At 47.3% G+C, this 22,823-nt stretch overlaps 1 protein-coding gene across 3 annotated transcripts in view; it reads right to left on the bottom strand.

Annotated features, from left to right (window-relative positions):
- The window catches only part of LOC144822909 (uncharacterized), a 410,188-nt gene extending 388,194 nt beyond the window's left edge, over positions 1–21,994 (bottom strand). For 2 of the 3 annotated variants that reach the window (XM_078680936.1, XM_078680937.1), the window contains exons 1-2: positions 21,870–21,994; positions 21,139–21,231 (exon numbers count right to left, since the gene is read on the bottom strand). The gene's annotated coding sequence lies outside the window, so the exon portion shown is untranslated. Of the gene's footprint in view, positions 1–21,138; positions 21,232–21,680; positions 21,757–21,869 lie in introns of all 3 variants that reach the window. The other variant, XM_078680935.1, reaches the window with a different exon arrangement.
- Between the last annotated feature and the right edge of the window lie 829 nt (positions 21,995–22,823).

Raw genomic sequence — 22,823 nt, 5'->3', positions numbered from 1 at the left:
TGTTAAAGCTGTTCTATATCTAGCGCCGCTATGTCGTGTTCTATGCGAGAGAGGGTAGCCCACACATCGCGCAGTATTCCAGTGTGTTTAGCGATGCACACCCCCCTAATGGTCGCCTTAAACCCCTCCCAGAGGACAGCCCAGGTGTCCACCGTGCCAGTGTTTAAATCAAAATAGTCTACAATTGCCTCCCCGATTTCTGCCGTGAAAACTAGATCTAATAAAGCCTTCCCAGGAAAGCGCCACCGTCTCTCATAACCACCACCACCCCCCCCCTTTTCCGGGGGACCCTCAACCTCAGCACTATGGGAGAATGATCAGAGAGCGTGCGCGGCAGGGTAAGTAGTCCCGCCACCCACCCAACCACCTCCGGGTATATCAGCCAGTAGTCAATTCTGGTCCATGTGTCGTGGAATCCAGAGTAGTGGGAAAAGGCCGGAGTGGCAGTGTGCAACGCCGCCTCAATGTCGACGAGAGAGAAGTGCGTGCAGATGTTTCGCAGGACTGAGCGTGAGTGGGGCCTCGTGTCCGGAGTAGTAGCCGTGCTGTCCCTCGACGGGTCCAACAGTAGATTGAAATCACCGTCAAGTAACAGCAGGCCAGGTTCCGTGGTCAACAATTGTATCTGTAAATCATTGAAGAAGGCGGGAGTGTCAGTGTTAGGGCCATAAATCCCAACAAGCGTGACCTTGTGTCCCATTAGGGTTCCCGTAACGATGATATATCTGCCATCGCTGTCACTGACAGTGTGGAGCAGCTTAAAAGGCAGTCGGTTATGAATGCAGATAGCCACCCCCCTGGAGTACCTGGTGTAGTGAGCAAAGAATCGATGCGTACCCCAGCTTTTGGCTACCCTTGTGGCGGAGTCAGCGGTCAAGTGAGTCTCCTGCAGGAATACAATGTCTATTTTATGCCTAGCTATATAATTAAACACCTGTTTGCACTTTCTGCCGTTGTTCAGTCCTCTAACATTCCAGGTCATCACTGACAATTCCGAGGGACCCAACTGCAATCCTAATCTGGCCATGAGAACAAAGTAGGGCTAACTGACCTATAGCATGAGCAGTTCTGGACTAAAACTGCGATTGTGAAGACTTCCGGACACCGGCTGAGAAAACAAAACAAAACAAAACCCCATTCCCACCCCCCACCCAACCTCTTGCAAACCCCAAAGAGGAACATCCCACCCCGCTCGGAAGGAACCTAGAACAATATGAACAGATGGAGCGTAATAGCAACTGAAACCCCCGTAACAAAAAAAATTAGACATTCCCTAAAGAGAACGGCGGTCGCCATGGGGGGTAGCGACGCCTCGACATCCGGGCTATCAAAACACTATTATGTGGCAGTCAATTGTCAGCCCTGTCCAGCGTCCGTGAACAGATCCACGCTTTGTTGAGTGTCTCCCTGAGTCGGTGACGGTGCCCTGGAGGTGTCTGCATTCTGGGAACCTCTGGATTTATAGGTGTGACAAAATTCCTGCACCTCCGATGGGGAGTCAAAGACGCGAGCTCTGCCTGCCACCTCCACTCTGAGGCGTGCGGGGTAGAGCATACCATATTTGAGCCCCAAATTTCGCAGAGCAGCCTTAACCCCGGTGTATTTTCGACGTGCCTCTTGGACCATTGCGGTAAAGTCTGGGTAGAAGGACAGCGAATCACCTTGCCATCGAATTTCCCCTTTCTCCCAGGCGGCACGCAAGGCGGCATCCCGGTCTCTGAAGTTCATGATCCTGGCGATGATCGGGCGTGGCGGTAGGCCTGGTTTTGGTCGTGGGCCCAGGGATCGGTGGGCCCTCTCCATCACAAACCCCGGAGTAAAGAGATCTCTGCCGAACAGGTCAATGAGAAGCTTTTCAACAAAGACGTCCATACGGCCAGTTTGGGTCGATTCTGCCACACCCAAAATGCGAACGTTGTTGCGTCGTCCGCGCGCTTCCAGGTCCTCATTTTTTATAGCCTCTTCCTTCAAGATTTTTTCAACCCTTTCGAGGCGTTTTAACGTTTTAGAGCCCGCGTCTTCAACATCAGAAATGCGGGATTCAGCAATGTCCAGCCGACGATCATGAGCCTGAACTTTAGACCCCATGTCTGCAAGTTTCTGTTCCAGCAAATCAAATCAATTGTCCAGTGCCTTGAACCCAGCTCTCATTTCAGACATCATTGTTGTTACCAATGTAGTGGTGTTGTCTTGCTGAGTGGGGTGCATCGCATCTGCCGTGGAGCCTGTGCTAGTGTCAGCATTCAGCAGGGAGGCCTTATCAAAGCTGAGTTTCCGCTGGTTAGGGTCTCTTTTCCCCATGGTTGTCGATGGTCCGGCCGTCGCGCGCAGGAAAGAACTAGCCAGGCGGAGGGCAGGTGTAGAGGCCCAGTGTGGACGCACTAGGCGAGCAGGGAAGTGCGGTGAGCGTTTATCAATGTCCTCGGCGTTTCGAGCTCTCGCCTTGTGAAGGCCGCGTCAGGCAACAACAAATGGTGGCCGCAAAATTCGGTTTATTTGGGCAGCCAGCGTCCAGGGAATGAGGCTATCGACCCATCGTTACAGGCCATACAACTCAGCCATGACCGTCTAACAATTGTGTGAGTGGGAAGGCCAATGCTGCTAGTCGGTGGAGAGTTCACTTTGCTCCCGGTGGGTTCTCCAGGTAAAAATGGCGGGTCAGGGCCCGTAGGCTGCCGAGAGTCCAGTTTTCTCCCCGCTCCGCACAGTGGATAGGCACAGGGGGGAACCCACAGAGAGGGCGGAGGCGGGGCCGCCCAGTCTCGCAGCAGTCCCAGACCTAAATGCGCCCCCCTCAGCCCAGGCGTCCCTTCGCGGCACCCGGGTCTGGTCCCCCCTCGAGTCCCGCCCGGGGCAGCCGGTACTTTAGTCCCCGGCTCCGGCGCACAAGCTAGGCCCTAAGGCTCCGCGTGGCCCGGAGTCACGGAGGCAGCACGTATCAGCCCCCAGGCCGGCACCCAAGGAGAGCGCCCAAGCCCCCGGTACCAACTCGGACCCACGACAGCAGGCGTAGCGCCCCGGCCCAAGACTTCCTTGCGATCCGGGCGCATGGAGAGCAGTCGCCGGTGGGGTGGCGGTCCGCTCCTCCGCCGGTGTGACCACCTCCGGGCACCCCCGAGCCCAGGTCCGGCGTCAATCGGCAGCGGATCGCCTCAGTTGCAGGATGGATGTGGAGAGCGGGGTTAAATAAGCCTCAGGCCCTCAAGATATCGTGCTTAGGCCGCCCGGACGGCGGAGCTTCAAGCAGAGGCGGCCATCTTAGTCGCCTCCGTGGCCACGCCCCCCTAATCTAGACACCTTTTGAAATAAATATGAGCAATATATTTTTTTTAAAAATCAATATTCTGACATACAACCCATGATCAAGATATCCACATAAAATACACATGTATAGAATCTTTCTAAAAAGAAAGAATTTACTTAGTCTGTGAGTATCCTGAAAATCTGGGATGGATTAGATGCATTTTACGGACTCTCCTGTACCAGGTAGCTATAAGCAGAGTAAATATAGGAAAAGGGGTAGAAGTAAAAATAATAGGGCGTAGGGTGGAATAGTGGTGCAATGGTGTAAGCAGTTAAGCAGTGGTATTTGGGTAGATAGAGTTGGGTGTAGGCAGGGACATAGCAGTGAGGCAGAGAAAATGAGCAACTAAGGGAGAAAATGGGACTGACTTTGGTCTAGGAGGAGGCACAAAACCAGGAAACAATTGAGGGTGGTACTCCTCAGGAATTAGCCTAAACAAATGAGGGTGGAAGAAGAAGTGATTACAAATCAATAGCCCAGGAAAGGGAAACAATACGTCTATTGGTTCTAGGAAACACAGACAGTGCATACATTTTTTACATAAACAGCATTGACCAGGATGGATTTGACATCCTGGTAATATCACTTAATTGGAAAAAACCTGAGAAAACAGGTTCGAGGGCAAAGCTCCTTATTTTATTTTTTAAACAATTTTAATTGGGATTTTTTTCAAGATTTCCAGCACAGTACCGTATATGTACCACGACAAAACGTGTATAGGATACGTATACCCAAAAGAGCATAAATACACAATACAGTGACATGTTACATCTCAGTTAATAAAGGCAGTGCGCCAGTACACGAAAGACAGAGGAACCGACGTTACAACAGTGGTAAAGATAGCAAATAGTAATACAAAATACACATAATGAAGAACTGTTGAAATACGGAGATGCCAATGAACAAAGTTGCACACCTATGTAAAACCAGCACAACAAAAAAGTAAAGGAGAACAAAACAACAAGTAAATCTAAACTGAGGACCACAGGAGAGTGACAGAAGTATCAAGAGATCGTAATCGGGAGGATACCACTAGGGTGCCATAGATCAGTGGCAAACATCAGGAGAGACTCAGGTACCAAGACGTGCAAATAATGTAGTGGGAGAAGGGAAAGGAAAGGGAAGAGGATGTGGTCCACAGTGGGCCTCAGGAGAGGTATTGAGCATTTGGTGCACCCTCACGGAGCTTCCCTAGGAGTGCATCCCATGTTCATCACACTCAGTTCATCACCACCCCCTTTTCTGTATCGTTTTTGGCCACTATAGGTGTGGCAGGGTATACTCAGACATGAGTCCCTTTCTCACTGCTCCATCAGGATTCAAGCAAGCCGGGCCGAAGAGGCTGAAATGCCAGAAACCGGTCCCCGGTAGCTTGTCTCCTTTCTGGTGAAGAATTGGCTTGGTAGTTTGGTCTGCCCTGTTCCCATGATGCACTGGGCCAGGGACAGACTAATTTGCATATAGCCAGGTTCTGAGCTGGGATGGGGCAGTGAGATAAATAACGGTGATGGATCAAGCCCTGATCCTTGGACTGGGTAAGAGTGGTCTGCTTAATTCAGACACTCAGTTCATCACCACCCCCTTTTCTGTATCGTTTTTGGCCACTATAGGTGTGGCAGGGTATACTCAGACATGAGTCCCTTTCTCACTGCTCCATCAGGATTCAAGCAAGCCGGGCCGAAGAGGCTGAAATGCCAGAAACCGGTCCCCGGTAGCTTGTCTCCTTTCTGGTGAAGAATTGGCTTGGTAGTTTGGTCTGCCCTGTTCCCATGATGCACTGGGCCAGGGACAGACTAATTTGCATATAGCCAGGTTCTGAGCTGGGATGGGGCAGTGAGATAAATAACGGTGATGGATCAAGCCCTGATCTTTGGACTGGGTAAGAGTGGTCTGCTTAATTCAGACACTCAGTTCATCACCACCCCCTTTTCTGTATCGTTTTTGGCCACTATAGGTGTGGCAGGGTATACTCAGACATGAGTCCCTTTCTCACTGCTCCATCAGGATTCAAGCAAGCCGGGCCGAAGAGGCTGAAATGCCAGAAACCGGTCCCCGGTAGCTTGTCTCCTTTCTGGTGAAGAATTGGCTTGGTAGTTTGGTCTGCCCTGTTCCCATGATGCACTGGGCCAGGGACAGACTAATTTGCATATAGCCAGGTTCTGAGCTGGGATGGGGCAGTGAGATAAATAACGGTGATGGATCAAGACCTGATCTTTGGACTGGGTAAGAGTGGTCTGCTTAATTCAGACACTCAGTTCATCACCACCCCCTTTTCTGTATCGTTTTTGGCCACTATAGGTGTGGCAGGGTATACTCAGACATGAGTCCCTTTCTCACTGCTCCATCAGGATTCAAGCAAGCCGGGCCGAAGAGGCTGAAATGCCAGAAACCGGTCCCCGGTAGCTTGTCTCCTTTCTGGTGAAGAATTGGCTTGGTAGTTTGGTCTGCCCTGTTCCCATGATGCACTGGGCCAGGGACAGACTAATTTGCATATAGCCAGGTTCTGAGCTGGGATGGGGCAGTGAGATAAATAACGGTGATGGATCAAGCCCTGATCTTTGGACTGGGTAAGAGTGGTCTGCTTAATTCAGACACTCAGTTCATCACCACCCCCTTTTCTGTATCGTTTTTGGCCACTATAGGTGTGGCAGGGTATACTCAGACATGAGTCCCTTTCTCACTGCTCCATCAGGATTCAAGCAAGCCGGGCCGAAGAGGCTGAAATGCCAGAAACCGGTCCCCGGTAGCTTGTCTCCTTTCTGGTGAAGAATTGGCTTGGTAGTTTGGTCTGCCCTGTTCCCATGATGCACTGGGCCAGGGACAGACTAATTTGCATATAGCCAGGTTCTGAGCTGGGATGGGGCAGTGAGATAAATAACGGTGATGGATCAAGCCCTGATCTTTGGACTGGGTAAGAGTGGTCTGCTTAATTCAGACACTCAGTTCATCACCACCCCCTTTTCTGTATCGTTTTTGGCCACTATAGGTGTGGCAGGGTATACTCAGACATGAGTCCCTTTCTCACTGCTCCATCAGGATTCAAGCAAGCCGGGCCGAAGAGGCTGAAATGCCAGAAACCGGTCCCCGGTAGCTTGTCTCCTTTCTGGTGAAGAATTGGCTTGGTAGTTTGGTCTGCCCTGTTCCCATGATGCACTGGGCCAGGGACAGACTAATTTGCATATAGCCAGGTTCTGAGCTGGGATGGGGCAGTGAGATAAATAACGGTGATGGATCAAGACCTGATCTTTGGACTGGGTAAGAGTGGTCTGCTTAATTCAGACACTCAGTTCATCACCACCCCCTTTTCTGTATCGTTTTTGGCCACTATAGGTGTGGCAGGGTATACTCAGACATGAGTCCCTTTCTCACTGCTCCATCAGGATTCAAGCAAGCCGGGCCGAAGAGGCTGAAATGCCAGAAACCGGTCCCCGGTAGCTTGTCTCCTTTCTGGTGAAGAATTGGCTTGGTAGTTTGGTCTGCCCTGTTCCCATGATGCACTGGGCCAGGGACAGACTAATTTGCATATAGCCAGGTTCTGAGCTGGGATGGGGCAGTGAGATAAATAACGGTGATGGATCAAGCCCTGATCTTTGGACTGGGTAAGAGTGGTCTGCTTAATTCAGACACTCAGTTCATCACCACCCCCTTTTCTGTATCGTTTTTGGCCACTATAGGTGTGGCAGGGTATACTCAGACATGAGTCCCTTTCTCACTGCTCCATCAGGATTCAAGCAAGCCGGGCCGAAGAGGCTGAAATGCCAGAAACCGGTCCCCGGTAGCTTGTCTCCTTTCTGGTGAAGAATTGGCTTGGTAGTTTGGTCTGCCCTGTTCCCATGATGCACTGGGCCAGGGACAGACTAATTTGCATATAGCCAGGTTCTGAGCTGGGATGGGGCAGTGAGATAAATAACGGTGATGGATCAAGCCCTGATCTTTGGACTGGGTAAGAGTGGTCTGCTTAATTCAGACACTCAGTTCATCACCACCCCCTTTTCTGTATCGTTTTTGGCCACTATAGGTGTGGCAGGGTATACTCAGACATGAGTCCCTTTCTCACTGCTCCATCAGGATTCAAGCAAGCCGGGCCGAAGAGGCTGAAATGCCAGAAACCGGTCCCCGGTAGCTTGTCTCCTTTCTGGTGAAGAATTGGCTTGGTAGTTTGGTCTGCCCTGTTCCCATGATGCACTGGGCCAGGGACAGACTAATTTGCATATAGCCAGGTTCTGAGCTGGGATGGGGCAGTGAGATAAATAACGGTGATGGATCAAGCCCTGATCTTTGGACTGGGTAAGAGTGGTCTGCTTAATTCAGACACTCAGTTCATCACCACCCCCTTTTCTGTATCGTTTTTGGCCACTATAGGTGTGGCAGGGTATACTCAGACATGAGTCCCTTTCTCACTGCTCCATCAGGATTCAAGCAAGCCGGGCCGAAGAGGCTGAAATGCCAGAAACCGGTCCCCGGTAGCTTGTCTCCTTTCTGGTGAAGAATTGGCTTGGTAGTTTGGTCTGCCCTGTTCCCATGATGCACTGGGCCAGGGACAGACTAATTTGCATATAGCCAGGTTCTGAGCTGGGATGGGGCAGTGAGATAAATAACGGTGATGGATCAAGCCCTGATCTTTGGACTGGGTAAGAGTGGTCTGCTTAATTCAGACACTCAGTTCATCACCACCCCCTTTTCTGTATCGTTTTTGGCCACTATAGGTGTGGCAGGGTATACTCAGACATGAGTCCCTTTCTCACTGCTCCATCAGGATTCAAGCAAGCCGGGCCGAAGAGGCTGAAATGCCAGAAACCGGTCCCCGGTAGCTTGTCTCCTTTCTGGTGAAGAATTGGCTTGGTAGTTTGGTCTGCCCTGTTCCCATGATGCACTGGGCCAGGGACAGACTAATTTGCATATAGCCAGGTTCTGAGCTGGGATGGGGCAGTGAGATAAATAACGGTGATGGATCAAGCCCTGATCTTTGGACTGGGTAAGAGTGGTCTGCTTAATTCAGACACTCAGTTCATCACCACCCCCTTTTCTGTATCGTTTTTGGCCACTATAGGTGTGGCAGGGTATACTCAGACATGAGTCCCTTTCTCACTGCTCCATCAGGATTCAAGCAAGCCGGGCCGAAGAGGCTGAAATGCCAGAAACCGGTCCCCGGTAGCTTGTCTCCTTTCTGGTGAAGAATTGGCTTGGTAGTTTGGTCTGCCCTGTTCCCATGATGCACTGGGCCAGGGACAGACTAATTTGCATATAGCCAGGTTCTGAGCTGGGATGGGGCAGTGAGATAAATAACGGTGATGGATCAAGCCCTGATCTTTGGACTGGGTAAGAGTGGTCTGCTTAATTCAGACACTCAGTTCATCACCACCCCCTTTTCTGTATCGTTTTTGGCCACTATAGGTGTGGCAGGGTATACTCAGACATGAGTCCCTTTCTCACTGCTCCATCAGGATTCAAGCAAGCCGGGCCGAAGAGGCTGAAATGCCAGAAACCGGTCCCCGGTAGCTTGTCTCCTTTCTGGTGAAGAATTGGCTTGGTAGTTTGGTCTGCCCTGTTCCCATGATGCACTGGGCCAGGGACAGACTAATTTGCATATAGCCAGGTTCTGAGCTGGGATGGGGCAGTGAGATAAATAACGGTGATGGATCAAGCCCTGATCTTTGGACTGGGTAAGAGTGGTCTGCTTAATTCAGACACTCAGTTCATCACCACCCCCTTTTCTGTATCGTTTTTGGCCACTATAGGTGTGGCAGGGTATACTCAGACATGAGTCCCTTTCTCACTGCTCCATCAGGATTCAAGCAAGCCGGGCCGAAGAGGCTGAAATGCCAGAAACCGGTCCCCGGTAGCTTGTCTCCTTTCTGGTGAAGAATTGGCTTGGTAGTTTGGTCTGCCCTGTTCCCATGATGCACTGGGCCAGGGACAGACTAATTTGCATATAGCCAGGTTCTGAGCTGGGATGGGGCAGTGAGATAAATAACGGTGATGGATCAAGCCCTGATCTTTGGACTGGGTAAGAGTGGTCTGCTTAATTCAGACACTCAGTTCATCACCACCCCCTTTTCTGTATCGTTTTTGGCCACTATAGGTGTGGCAGGGTATACTCAGACATGAGTCCCTTTCTCACTGCTCCATCAGGATTCAAGCAAGCCGGGCCGAAGAGGCTGAAATGCCAGAAACCGGTCCCCGGTAGCTTGTCTCCTTTCTGGTGAAGAATTGGCTTGGTAGTTTGGTCTGCCCTGTTCCCATGATGCACTGGGCCAGGGACAGACTAATTTGCATATAGCCAGGTTCTGAGCTGGGATGGGGCAGTGAGATAAATAACGGTGATGGATCAAGCCCTGATCTTTGGACTGGGTAAGAGTGGTCTGCTTAATTCAGACACTCAGTTCATCACCACCCCCTTTTCTGTATCGTTTTTGGCCACTATAGGTGTGGCAGGGTATACTCAGACATGAGTCCCTTTCTCACTGCTCCATCAGGATTCAAGCAAGCCGGGCCGAAGAGGCTGAAATGCCAGAAACCGGTCCCCGGTAGCTTGTCTCCTTTCTGGTGAAGAATTGGCTTGGTAGTTTGGTCTGCCCTGTTCCCATGATGCACTGGGCCAGGGACAGACTAATTTGCATATAGCCAGGTTCTGAGCTGGGATGGGGCAGTGAGATAAATAACGGTGATGGATCAAGCCCTGATCTTTGGACTGGGTAAGAGTGGTCTGCTTAATTCAGACACTCAGTTCATCACCACCCCCTTTTCTGTATCGTTTTTGGCCACTATAGGTGTGGCAGGGTATACTCAGACATGAGTCCCTTTCTCACTGCTCCATCAGGATTCAAGCAAGCCGGGCCGAAGAGGCTGAAATGCCAGAAACCGGTCCCCGGTAGCTTGTCTCCTTTCTGGTGAAGAATTGGCTTGGTAGTTTGGTCTGCCCTGTTCCCATGATGCACTGGGCCAGGGACAGACTAATTTGCATATAGCCAGGTTCTGAGCTGGGATGGGGCAGTGAGATAAATAACGGTGATGGATCAAGCCCTGATCTTTGGACTGGGTAAGAGTGGTCTGCTTAATTCAGACACTCAGTTCATCACCACCCCCTTTTCTGTATCGTCAGATATGGGGTACTCACGGAGACTCGAGGAGAAAGCTCCTCATGAAAATATTTCCTGAAGTAAGTTTAATGTGCAATCACATATATTCACTTTATGCTCATTTGTTAAAGTACATTGGTTTCTGTTCACATTTGTTACTCAATGTAAATGTTTTATTTAACACAAAAGTGTTATAGTATATATACTTGAATTCTGCAAAATTACAAAAGTGGAAACTCGCAAAAGTAAATCCGAATACAAAGATCTCCATGAAGTAAGATGAACACCTATACCTGGGAGAAACTTCTTAATTTAGATGCAATTCACAACATATACAAGAAAGAGATTAGCAGAGCGTTTATAAAAATGAAGCCATAATTTGTCACCCTTGTAAATAGAAGTAAAATGAACAAGTGGATTGTCTTTACAGGACAAGCAGATTTTAGAATCATCCTATTTCTTGGTCAAGAAGATATGTTATAAACTTTCACGCTCCTGTAACCCATACCTTTGGAAATTGTATTTATGAGTATGTAATATAGTACTACTGGTGTACTCCTACACATACTCACTAATGAATTTCGGAATTGCCTCAAACGTTGTTTCACATAAATATGCAACAAAGGTGCTACTAAGCGCAAATGTTCTGCTTTACTCAAAACTGTGACTGGGCATTTGTCTCAGCATCAGCACTAAGAATTATACTCATAACTGCTGAAGTACACTGGGCCCCCAGGGGGACTGGGCAAGAGCCGATGTCCCCCTGGGGTATTTCGCGCGAGGGACGACCTCACGCGACCTGATTGGGAGATCGGGAGGGTCTGTTCCAGGCGCGGGGAGGGAGAGGGAGGGCGACGTCACTCTGTGCGAGTGAAGGAGCGGTGGTGTCGTTTTGACAAGCAGCTGAGAGGAATTCCTGTCAGCGTGTTAAATATTGATATCGAGCTCTTTTTCGACGGTGGTTGCTTTCTTCAGTCGGGTCATGGCAGCAGATGAAATTGCCAGAGAAGCAATTCGAGCCTTGGTGGCTGTGGGGCGTAGTGATTTATTACATCCTGGAGCTATTGTGGAAACTTCTGTCGAAGTGAAGCGTCCTCGTCGCCTGGCAGCGGAGGGAGTTGTTCGCGCTGTTGCCGCCTGCAGGTCTGTGGAAATTAATTTACCTGAGGCTAGGTGTGGAGAGAAAGTGCCAGCTGTTCGTGCGAGGAGAGCGCGATCTGCGAGCAGGGGCAGCCGAGGGAAGAAGCCCCCACCCCTGCGTTCTGCTTCTGCTCCATGTGTGGTGAGGGGAGGTCGATTAGTATTTACACCACAAGCCAGGAAACGGGCTGGGAGGCGTGGAGGCAGAGCCAGCGGCACTTTTGATACTCGTGTGACACATATTCAGTTGAATGAGGAGGCTTCTGGCAGTGGGTTAGCTGAAGGAGTTGACATCATGCCACAGGCGCCAGAGGCGTCGGTGGTGCATTCGGATAAGGCATCGTCAAGAAACATGCCTCAAAGGTCGGAGGGTGTATCCACAGTCAGCGGTAGAATAGACATTGCGCCTCAGGTTTGCTTCGAAGGTCAGAAGAGCAATTTGGTAGATTATTCAAGTGACAGCGAAGAGGAAGAATACGGGCAATTAGGATTGGTGGAATGTGACGGTTACATGGGAGGAGATCAAGAGTCGGCTGAACCAATGCAGCAGAGTGAGTTCGTGGACTGCCACGAGATTGTAGTGCCTCAGCCTAGAGGTCCCCCGAAACATTTTATTGACACAGACTTTGGTGAGGAAGACCCTTATTCTTCTAGCGTCATGCAGGATTGCCATATGGTGGGGGATGCTTCATGGGATCAGCAAGTTGGGGAATATCGAAAGGGGAGGAGGGGGAACGGGGTGGCACTGGGTTTGGGGGGCAAGAAATTGAAGGTTTTGAATTGTTTCAGGAATCTAGGCCTCAGCCTAGGCATCCACAGGCGGATTTTGACTCGGGTGCTGGGCTACAGCAGGGCCAATGGGTTTGGGTCAAACATGCTGAGATGCCAAAGAAGCAATGGTCTGGCACCCCAGAAAATCAGGTTAAAGGTAGGTATGGAGCGGTTCCTCGCTGGAGCGGCGGGAATTTGGCGGCGACTTCAGGTTTCAATCCTGAAGTTCAGAATTCCTTTCTTCACACAGCGAAGAAAAGTGCGGCTCGGGGGCGGGGGTAGTTTCTAGAAGCAGATCTGGTGAGAATTTTAGGCCTGTGACTAGGCGCTTTACACGGAGGCCTGAGTCTGAGCTAATTTATCAGGATGTCAATGTGGCGTCTGGCGCTAGGCCAGGTACAAGTTTTGAAATTGCTGAATTTAGAAATGTGCATGAGGATGATGATGAAGATGGTGATAAAAAAAATGACATGTATCCAAGAATTGGGGTGTCTTCAGAAGTGGCGGTTGGTTTGGGCGGACAGGTGTCCGGAGGGAGGGGGGTAGGCCTATTAACCTCTGCCAGTTTATTTCAGAGACCTGGAGCGGTTCTCTCACCGGCACATAGGCACCATGGCGGACATCATCAGCGTGATGGTCTTGAAGAATTTCATCAACGAGCTTCGCAGCTACCAGCAGGTAAGACAGACTGGTGGGCTGCGTGGACACGGCCGTTGGCAGGTGGACCAGGTGTTGCGCCTGTGGAAGGTGGAAATGGGGTATTGGCAAAAGGTCAGGAGTTGGGTGCAAGGGCATTGGAGAGGCCGCAGTCCACTTCAGGGCCTGGGGAGCAGAAGGACAAAGAAGGAGGCGGGAGCCCTGTGTCATCAGTAGCTAGTTCAGTGCACAGTGAGAATCCGAGAATTAGCCGTACAAAATTGCCATATATGGGGGTGGCTATGCCCTTGGGTACCCATTTGTCTCAGAGAACTAGGCAGAGAATTTGGAGCCACGATTATGTGGATATTTTTCGCCTTTTGCATAGAGAGTTACAAGCCAAGGAAGGGTCTAAGGAGGAGGAGTTGGAGTTGTCTCGCCGCCCCAAAGTGCCAAAAACAATTGAGAATTGGACGGCTGCCTTCCTTATTTATGCCAGTGTTTATTGTGAGCGTTACCCTGAAAGGGCGGTTTCACTTTTTAAATACATCGATATCATCAGAAGGGCGCATTTACAGGCGGAAGGATATGCTTGGTTGAATTACGACGAGGAGTTTCGGGCGAGGGTGAGTCTATTTAATGATAAACCGTGGGGTGAAGTTGATCAAGAGTTGTGGTTGCAATGGTTGTCAGGACACTCGGCTTCCAACACGATTCATACGGCCAGTGGTTTACCAATAACTTATCGGCCCTTTCCACAGCGTCCCGCCACGATTGCGTATCCTTCAGTTGAATATTGTTTGTAAGGCTAAGCACATTCCTGGGGTGAACAACTCAATTGCTGACGCTTTATCTCGTTGCCAGTGGCAGAGGTTCCGGGAGTTGGCACCCAGAGCAGACAGACACAAGACAGCGATCCCTTCGAGCATTTGGGACCTGGGGGACTGAGGATTGCAGAGCTGGTTGAGCAGTCATTAGCGGAATCCACGAGACAAAGTTACCAGCTGGCATGGTCTGGCTTTCTAGGCTATGCGTTGCAGCGCGGGATGGACGGTACAGCGGTGCAAAATGAACAGTTTATGTTAGAGTTTGTGTTATATTTGATGGACAAGGGTTTGTCCCATACGACGATTTCAGCCAAGTTGGCAGGTATTTCATTTTACAGCCAGCTTTTGTTGGGGAATGAGGTTCGGATAGGTTTCCTTTTGAGAAAAATGTTGAAAGGCTTTGGTAAAACCAATTGGCAGGCAAAGCAGTTGAGGGATCCCATTACCTTTGATTTGTTACAACGAATTTTGGGTGTCCTGCCCGTTTGTTGTTATAATGAATGGGAATTGTTTCGTTTTAGGTTATGTATGGTGTGGCTGTTCTTTGGAGCTTTCCGCATCTCGGAATTACTTGGGTTGCGAAATCAGGTTGTGATCCAGACATCGGATATTCACGTACAGGGAGGAGGGATTTTGCAGATCAAGTTGAGGCAGTCAAAGACAGACCAAAAGGGGAGTGGGATGTTGGTGAGATTGGGAAGGAGTGGGGCGGGGGGTTGTTGCCCTGTGGAGGAATGGGAATCATTTTTTAAGTCTGCGGAAGTTCAGGAAGGAACAATATTTTGCCATAAGAAGAAAAACCAGTTGACTTGTTTTCAATTTTTGGCAGTTCTGAGAAAAACTTTGCATTGGTGGGGGAAAATCCAAAAAGTTTTGGTACGCACTCTTTTAGAATAGATGCGGCTACAGAAGCTGCTAGGTTTGGTTGGGGGAAGGAAGATTTACAACACAAATGGAGATGGAAATCTAATTGTTGCTACAGATATGTCAGATTGTAATGTCAATGGTCACTGTGTTATAGTATTAATGTTAGTTTTTGTATCACAGGTCGAGTCTCGGATTTCCCTCGCAAAAAGAGGACTTGGATTGTTGGACATTCCATAGTTAAATGGGCAGCAATTTTTGCTGAACAGCAAATTTGCGGACGAGGTCTAGGTTTGTATAGCAATGACCATGAGGTGGTATGGAAAGGTGTGGGGGGAATGAAATGGAAGTAGTTATTTCCTTCGCTATCCAAACTAGCTGCGGCTTGGGGTATTCCAGATTTGTTAATACTACACTTGGGTGAAAACGATCTGGTGGACTTGTCTGGATTAACGCTCATTAAGCAAATGAAACTGGATTTAGCGGTAATTAAAGACAATTGGGTGGGTACTCGGGTGGTTTGGACGGAATTTTTGTACAGAAATCAATGGAGAGGTGCCCATGTACATGCGGCGGTTGAACGAGCTCGCCGCAAGGTGGACAGAGCGCTAAAAACTTTCTGCACAGGGATTGGTATCACGGTGCTGGCTCACGAGCATTTTAACAGCGAAATGCTTCATTTGTTGCGAAGTGATGGTGTACACCTCTCACAGATGGGCCAATCATACTATCTCATGGAACTGCGGGATGCATTGGCTAACTTGTGGTGCGTGGATTTATGGTGCTCGCAGAAAGACAAATTAAAAAAAAACGGAAAGAGAGCTTTGCTCATATGATGTGCAATGGCAGCACAATTGAGCCACTTGGGTTATGATGAGGTTTGGGTGGGGCAGGAAAACTCTGAAGGTTTTCCTGGGTGGCGTGCTTTAAGGGATAGGATAATCTAGAGCGGATTCATCCTTTCTCTAGGGGGAGGGGTTGGGAGGGTAGGTGGGAAAGAAAAGGAAAGATGGAAATAATACTGCTGGTTATGGAAAACAAGTTATGGATTGTTGCGAAGAATAAAGCATTGGAGAAAGGAAATGTATACAATGGAAAAGGTTTTGGGGAAAATAATACAAGGTATTGTTGGGAAAAAGTTAATGTTGCGGGGTCTGTCTTTGGCTGTCCTAGTAATAAAGGTGACCTTTTATGCTAATATGCAGTCGTGTGAGAGTTCTTATTTGCGCGATGGGCCCCCAGGGGGACTGGGCAAGAGCGGATGTCCCCCTGGAGTATTTCGCGCGAGGGACGACCTCACGCGACCTGATCGGGAGATCGGGAGGGTGGGAGGGGCTGTTCCAGGCGCGGGGAGGGAGAGGGAGGGCGACGTCACTCTGTGTGAGTGAAGGAGCGGTGGTGTCGTTTTGACCCACCCACCCACCCTGGCTTTGAAGGAAGTCGGGGAAGGTGTTTTTTGTTCTACGTTGACTGTATTGTGGTCCTGTTTGAAGTAAAAAAATAAAATTAAAAAAAAGATGTCACTTTAGGGCACTATAGGCAGACTCCTTTGTTCTGTGTTGTTGGCGTGTTTTAAGGGATAGAATAATCTAGAGCGGATTCATCCTTTCTCTAGCGGGAGGGGTTGGGAGGGTAGGTGGGAAAGAAAAGGAAAGATGGAAATAATACTGCTGGTTATGGAAAACAAGTTATGGATTGTTGCGAAGAATAAAGCATTGGGGAAAGGAAATGTATACAATGGAAAAGGTTTTGGGGAAAATAATACAAGGTATTGTTGGGAAAAAGTTAATGTTGCGGGGTCTGTCTTTGGCTGTCCTAGTAATAAAGGTGACCTTTTATGCTAATATGCAGAGTCGTGTGAGAGTCCTTATTTGCGCGAATAATGGTCATGCTACGTACAAACTTGCATCACAGCAAAACAATAGAGGTATTGTAGATGCAACTGCTACAGCAGAAACTCTCCTTGGTGGTACCTTAATAAAAATATCCATATAAACAATAATAGCATTGAAGTACAATTGTCTGCCCCAACAAATACTATTCGACATGCACATGTGCAAACGTAGACGAGATTTTTCAGTTTTGGCACCTGGTGATATACATATGTATGCACATATGTATATTCAGATGCACAGAATATAATTTACTTATTAAAATTGTGTTATGTGCGGCAAGGACCGACGAGAGGAAAACTCTTGTAAGTCATGATGAACTTCTTCCTGAATAATGGTAATAAATAGAATAATACACTTTTGGCATCTGTATATATTGTGTACATCATGGCATTTTTTTAAATGGTACTTAACCAAAACCAGGATGCAAGGGATTATTTGAGCATTTAGGCAAAATTGCTTGAAAGATGCCTCATGACTATTCAGATTTTTTCCCTGTGTAAAGTAACTAAATTTAACATTAAATCCAGAAACAGAAACAATTTTCTCATGACAATTTTGCCACTGTGGTAATAAAATAGAATTAGGCCTCTGCATGCTGGTCATAAATGTGACAATGTCCTGTCACATTTATGTTCACTACCATGGCATAAATAGCCTGTGTGCAATATGCTATTTATTACCATTGATGAATGTGGGGAGGGCAAGAACCTCCGAGAGATTAAGTAGTTACCTATGCAAATTAAAATGGAAAGGTCACATCTTCTATCTCCATATTTCCCCATCTAGGTCACATCTTCTATCTCCATACTTCCTCATCTGCATCTTGAGAGATCTGCACAAAACCTGCCATCATTAACCCAGACTGGATGAACCTGTTTTTTTAGGTTTTGCACAGATTCATCAAATGGTGCTACATGTTTTAAGAAAACAAAATAAATGATTTTTAATGTAAATTCTGGCTTAGCCATAACTACACACTGGCCGCCACCTGTGTGTTATTACAGACACAGCAATAGTGCCTCTGTAGTTATTGGTCTAAATGTCCAATGCACATTCACCTGGTGTGGTGTAAATCTGTTCAGTATTTCTGAGGAAATCAAAATGAGCCAACCTGTCAATTAAACTCAAAAAGACAGAAAAATCTTGCAGCGGCAATTACAAGACACAGGGAGTCTGTACTCATATTCTTTGAAAAAAAATTACGTAACTATAAGGAGGCATGGGGAGAATCCCTCGACCTCCTATGCAGAGGATGGGGGTCCAGAGGGACTTCCTAGGGTTATCAGTGAACAACCGGCAAAGGGCATTGGCCCCTTGTTGGGTTTGCTGTGGGGGTTGCAGAACCACCACAGAGTATGCAGCCCCTGTTGCGTACCCCTACTGCACAAGCCTGTACAGCTGTTGCCCACCCACAGGATGTTAGGTGCAGGGTCTCCCTGTAGCCAAGCATTGATGCTCCTGGTCTTGTTCATATGCACAGGGTTTGCTTCTGGCATAGGCCAGACCCTTTGCTTAACCCCCACTGCATGCACAGTTGTAAAAATTATAGACTTCGTCATAACCATAACCTGTGAATTTCAGTGTTTTTTCGCTTTCCAATTCACAACCATTAACTAATAGGGGCTGATTAAAATGAGTGTTGAAAAGACTCTGATCTCAGGTCGTAGGCTTTCCAAGACTCATCGTTAGTTTCACTTCTGACTGCCTAATTACAATCCAGGCGGTCGGAATTGAAACCGCCAAGTCATTCTGGCTGGATTCCGACAGTCTCATGGAGCCTGTCTACCAGTCTGAGAGCGGCCCGTAATATCAATGGATAGCATTTCCGCCGTTGGGATTACGATGCTCAGTTTCCCACAGGCTTTCCATGCCGGACTTTCTGACATGGAAAGCCTGTCGGAAAGCGAGTTTGGGGGCCCCTATAAGGGTCCTCTTTTCCTTTCGGCCTCCGGTTCGGGGCTGGGGGGGCACCATGTGGCAGGCACCCTAAAGTGCAGGGATGAACACAATCTCCCATTACTCTATGGGAGCTAGTGCTACAGCCGGTTTATGGCTGTAGCATAAGCTCCCTTTGAGAAATGGGAGTAAGCGACCACATTATGTGCAGTTGCATTGTAATTGTGGTGTCTGGACCGCCGACCGGAGGTCAGTTAGGGCCAGATGTAGGTGGTCATTTACCGGCCGGTAACGGCCGATTTCGGCCGTTACCGACCGGTAAATGGGTTATTGGGATGTAGGGGGCCAATTTTACCGAATCAGTAAATTTTCCGAATCGGTAAAATACCGAATCGGTATTTTTACCGATTCGGTAACTTCTAGATGTGGGTGGGACTCTTCTGAGTCCCAAAGGCCTTTCAGATTCGGTATTTTACCACCCAATCCAATTGGGTGGTAAAATACCGAATCCAGGTGTGCATGCACATGTGTGCATGCACACCTATGCCATGTGACAGACAGACATGCCCTTAGGGCATGTCTGTGTGCCACATGGCACACATGCCTGTATTTGGGGTGCTACAGGGTGTCAAAGTGACACCCCATGCACCCTTGCTGGAATCGGTATTTACCGATTCGGTAAATACCGATTCGGTAATGCCCATTGATTCCTACGGGCTTCAATGCCCATAGGAATCAATGGGCATTACCGAATCGGAATTTACAGAATCGGTAAATAACGAATCTTAACGATTCGGTATTTACTGATTCTGTAATACCTACATCCCCCCCCTCTATTTTACCACTTCTTAAATACCGAATCGGTAAAATTCGATATTTAAGAAGTGGTAAAATGAAATTACCTACATCTAGGCCCTAGTCTTGTAACGGTGTCGGTCAGAGGTAACATACACACACATAGGAGCATATATGCACAAATGTATGTATGTGTGTGTGCGCGTGTGTATGTGTAGATAGATAGATAGATAGATATCTCAAGTCCAGAAAAATTGTTATGCACTCAAAAGCTGTTCATTAATGTATTCTTTGCTTGCAAGCAAAGAACAAATTTATGAACAGCTTTTGAGTGCACGACACTTTTTCTGGAGTTGCGATACCTACACGAGACCATCTTCACGAGTCGTGGCACCCACTACGAGGTGAGCAGTGGCTTTGGCTGAAATGTTAAACATATATACATATATATGTATGCATGTATATATTTATATATATATATATATATATATATTTTTTTTTTTCGCTCCGAAATTCCTGCGGTATTCCCCGCAAAGAAGACAAGCACTCAGGGTGGCGAGCTCAAAGGTTTATTGCTGAGCTCACGGTGTCCAGACGCGTTTCGGCATTCGCCTTCGTCGATGGTAACATGGCCGTTCTTTATTTTCACATATCATAGACATTGTTAACGGACCACAGTGCCAATTCATGGTCGCCATCTTGGAACATGCAATCAATCAGTTTACATTCAACATGAAAACAGTGTAAATCGACATGCATCTACGTTCTGATACATTCAAATGAATGGTTCTTTAGTTATGTTAGGATCACAGTTTATCACAGTGTACATCTTCCTATTATTTCCACCAATTCACAAGGTTGAAATATCCGCCAATACCGCCCATAGATGGGCTGTATGATGATAATATACTTCTGATGGCATATTATCATCATCATACAGCCCATAGATGGGCTGTATGATGATGATAATATACTTCTGATGGCCCATCTATGGGCGGTATTGGCGGATATTTCAACCTTGTAAATTGGTGGAAATAATAGGAAGATGTACACTATGATAAACTGTGATCCTAACATAACTAAAGAACCATTCATTTGAATGTATCAGAACGTAAATGCATGTCGATTTACACTGTTTTCATGTTGGATGTAAACTGATTGATTGCATGTTCCAAGATGGCGACCATGAATTGGCACTGTGGTCCGTTAACAATGTCTATAATATGTGAAAATAAAGAACGGCCGTTTCGGCACCGCCATGTTACCATCGACGAAGGCGATTGCCGAAACATGTAAATAGGTCAGTGGGTTTCTATTTTGTCAGAGAGACCATATTGTTGCTAGCTTTTTATGGGTTAAAATCCTAATGTAGAACAGTGAGCAAGTAGCTGTTATGAAAGAGCTGCATGAAAACGGCAAGGTATAGGCTGAAGCATTATGATTTCCCCAGTTTTTCATTATCCTTATGTTGTAAAATGGGTTCATATGGGTAGAAATCCATTCTTATTAATTAAAAGAACCCCCCTAACCATGGTGTTAGGTTTTAAATTCTAAGTTTCTGATTCTCCTGACCAAGCATTAAATATCCTGCCTACAAGTATGGATGACCTGTGACTTCTATACCTTCTTGTCCTCTGTCTTATGTAACATTTGCTATACGCTGATTTACACACTTATGATTGATTGTCTCTGTGTAATGTGTGTGATGTAAAGTGTTCAGACACCTTACACTGATAGGAGTGGCACTATAAAAAGAATTAAATGCATCTGAGAGAGCGTGGCTATGGAGGCTTGAGGTGCACTGTGAATGGATAGTTATTAAGGAATTCGTAGCGTAGGTGGTCACTGGGGGTGCCAACAAGCATTGTCGCATTGGGCGCCAGCAGCGCTAAAGCGGCCCTGATTCAGACACAATGTTTTGTTTCTCTTACCTTTGTATAGCTTGCAACAAGAGAATGCTGTGGTTTTGACGAACTTCTCAATTCATAGGCGTTGTACCCAGCGATTGTAACGTGGTTTTGCTTCTGCATAACATGAATTAATGTATGTATGATTATAAAATAAAATGCTGAAGCTAAAGTGAGCAATGAATGAACAATTTAAACGTTTACAATAATGACGGTGACAGTGTTTCAATAATTCAATAACTACTTATAAACCGAAGTTATATGCTGGTAGCTTTTAGAATTCAAATGAAGGGAATGATCCAGCACTATCGTTTTTTTTTAAAATAATGTTTATATCTCATTGATGCGGTGGGGGTATTTCCCTAAATTAAATGGGCTTCCTCCCCGTCATCTCCTGTGGGCTCCAATACGTTTATACTTACCGCTAATCGATAAAGGACAATTAAACATACATTAAACCACTTCAATTTCTATTTGAAAAAAAATGAAAGGAAGACTGCAATTTCTAGTCTACAAATAAAATAAAGAACACACAAAATTCCACTTCGAAATAATAGATTGCAAACCTTGTAAGAAGGCCGTCGCTGCTGAGCAGTCGAGATACAAAGCACTCAAGACCTGCATATCCTACTGGTGCGCACTCTGCAAAAGGGACACATGCCAACGCAATAGGTGCCAAGCTATATACACCGCGAAAGTACCTTGTATTTTCCCCCATATCATGAAATTCGCTCAACAATTTCTATGCAACGTACCATATGCTCCCTTTTATTCGACTATTGCTCTACGCGCTGCCGGAAGGATATCCAGGTTTTGAGACGCGCAGCCCTGCAGCGCGCACTCCAAGAACTCTGCGCACCATACGCAGGGCTCCAATCCGCCAAAGACCGCCCTCGCGCCCAGCCCCTGGGTTTGAATCTCAACTGCAAGTTCCCGATGACGTATTTGCCTGGTCTTCTAGTTGAAACGCGGGAGAGAGGTCAAATACAGGACACCGCTGGAGCTAGAAAAAAAAGAAGATCGAATTATAGCTAACTTTAACGTTCATGAGGCCCTGAGTGACTCTGTTACTGATACTTTTCAGACCACTTTGCCCGAGAAATAAAGGTCTTCATTTCACACTTAGTGGAGGAACGTAAAAAAGAATGAATTAAAAACAGCCCGGCAAGGAGCGCAAGCTACATATTTTCCAGTACCCGCCTCTATCCTCTGTTCTGTAACAGTTTAACCAGTGGAATAATATCTGTGAAAAGCAGTGTTGTTGTAGAGGCTTGTACGAATAATAAAACGAAAAACTTGTTATGAGACTACATAATGTGATGAGAAGCAGCATTGCACAAACATATAAAGAGGTGAACGAGTATCTAGAATAGACAGTGTAGATGTATCCTTGCTTTTTCAGTTAAAGGAGTATCCCATGATATTTATAATATTAGTATATACGCTGATGTCTATCTTGAATGCGGTCTTGAGTAGCGAATGTGTTAGCCATGTGTAATGTTATGTTATTGTTCTTTTGGAGGCATATATATTGTAGTGTCCTGCGGGACACGTTCTAGTGTTCCGCAGGAAGCTGAACCCCCAGCCACTCCCTTGAGGGCTGGACACACTGCACCCACACACCCATCCATCAGGGGTGTCACGAGTGACGTTGCCCGCCAATAAAAGGGCCCGGGTGCACGTGCTCGTGGCCAGTTATCACACTGAAC

The sequence above is a fragment of the Lissotriton helveticus genome, chromosome 3_1, assembly GCF_964261635.1.
Source record: "Lissotriton helveticus chromosome 3_1, aLisHel1.1, whole genome shotgun sequence".
Classification (NCBI taxonomy): domain Eukaryota; kingdom Metazoa; phylum Chordata; class Amphibia; order Caudata; family Salamandridae; genus Lissotriton; species Lissotriton helveticus.
Note: the sequence above shows the minus strand (reverse complement) of the source record. Positions and strands in the feature narration are given on the sequence as shown.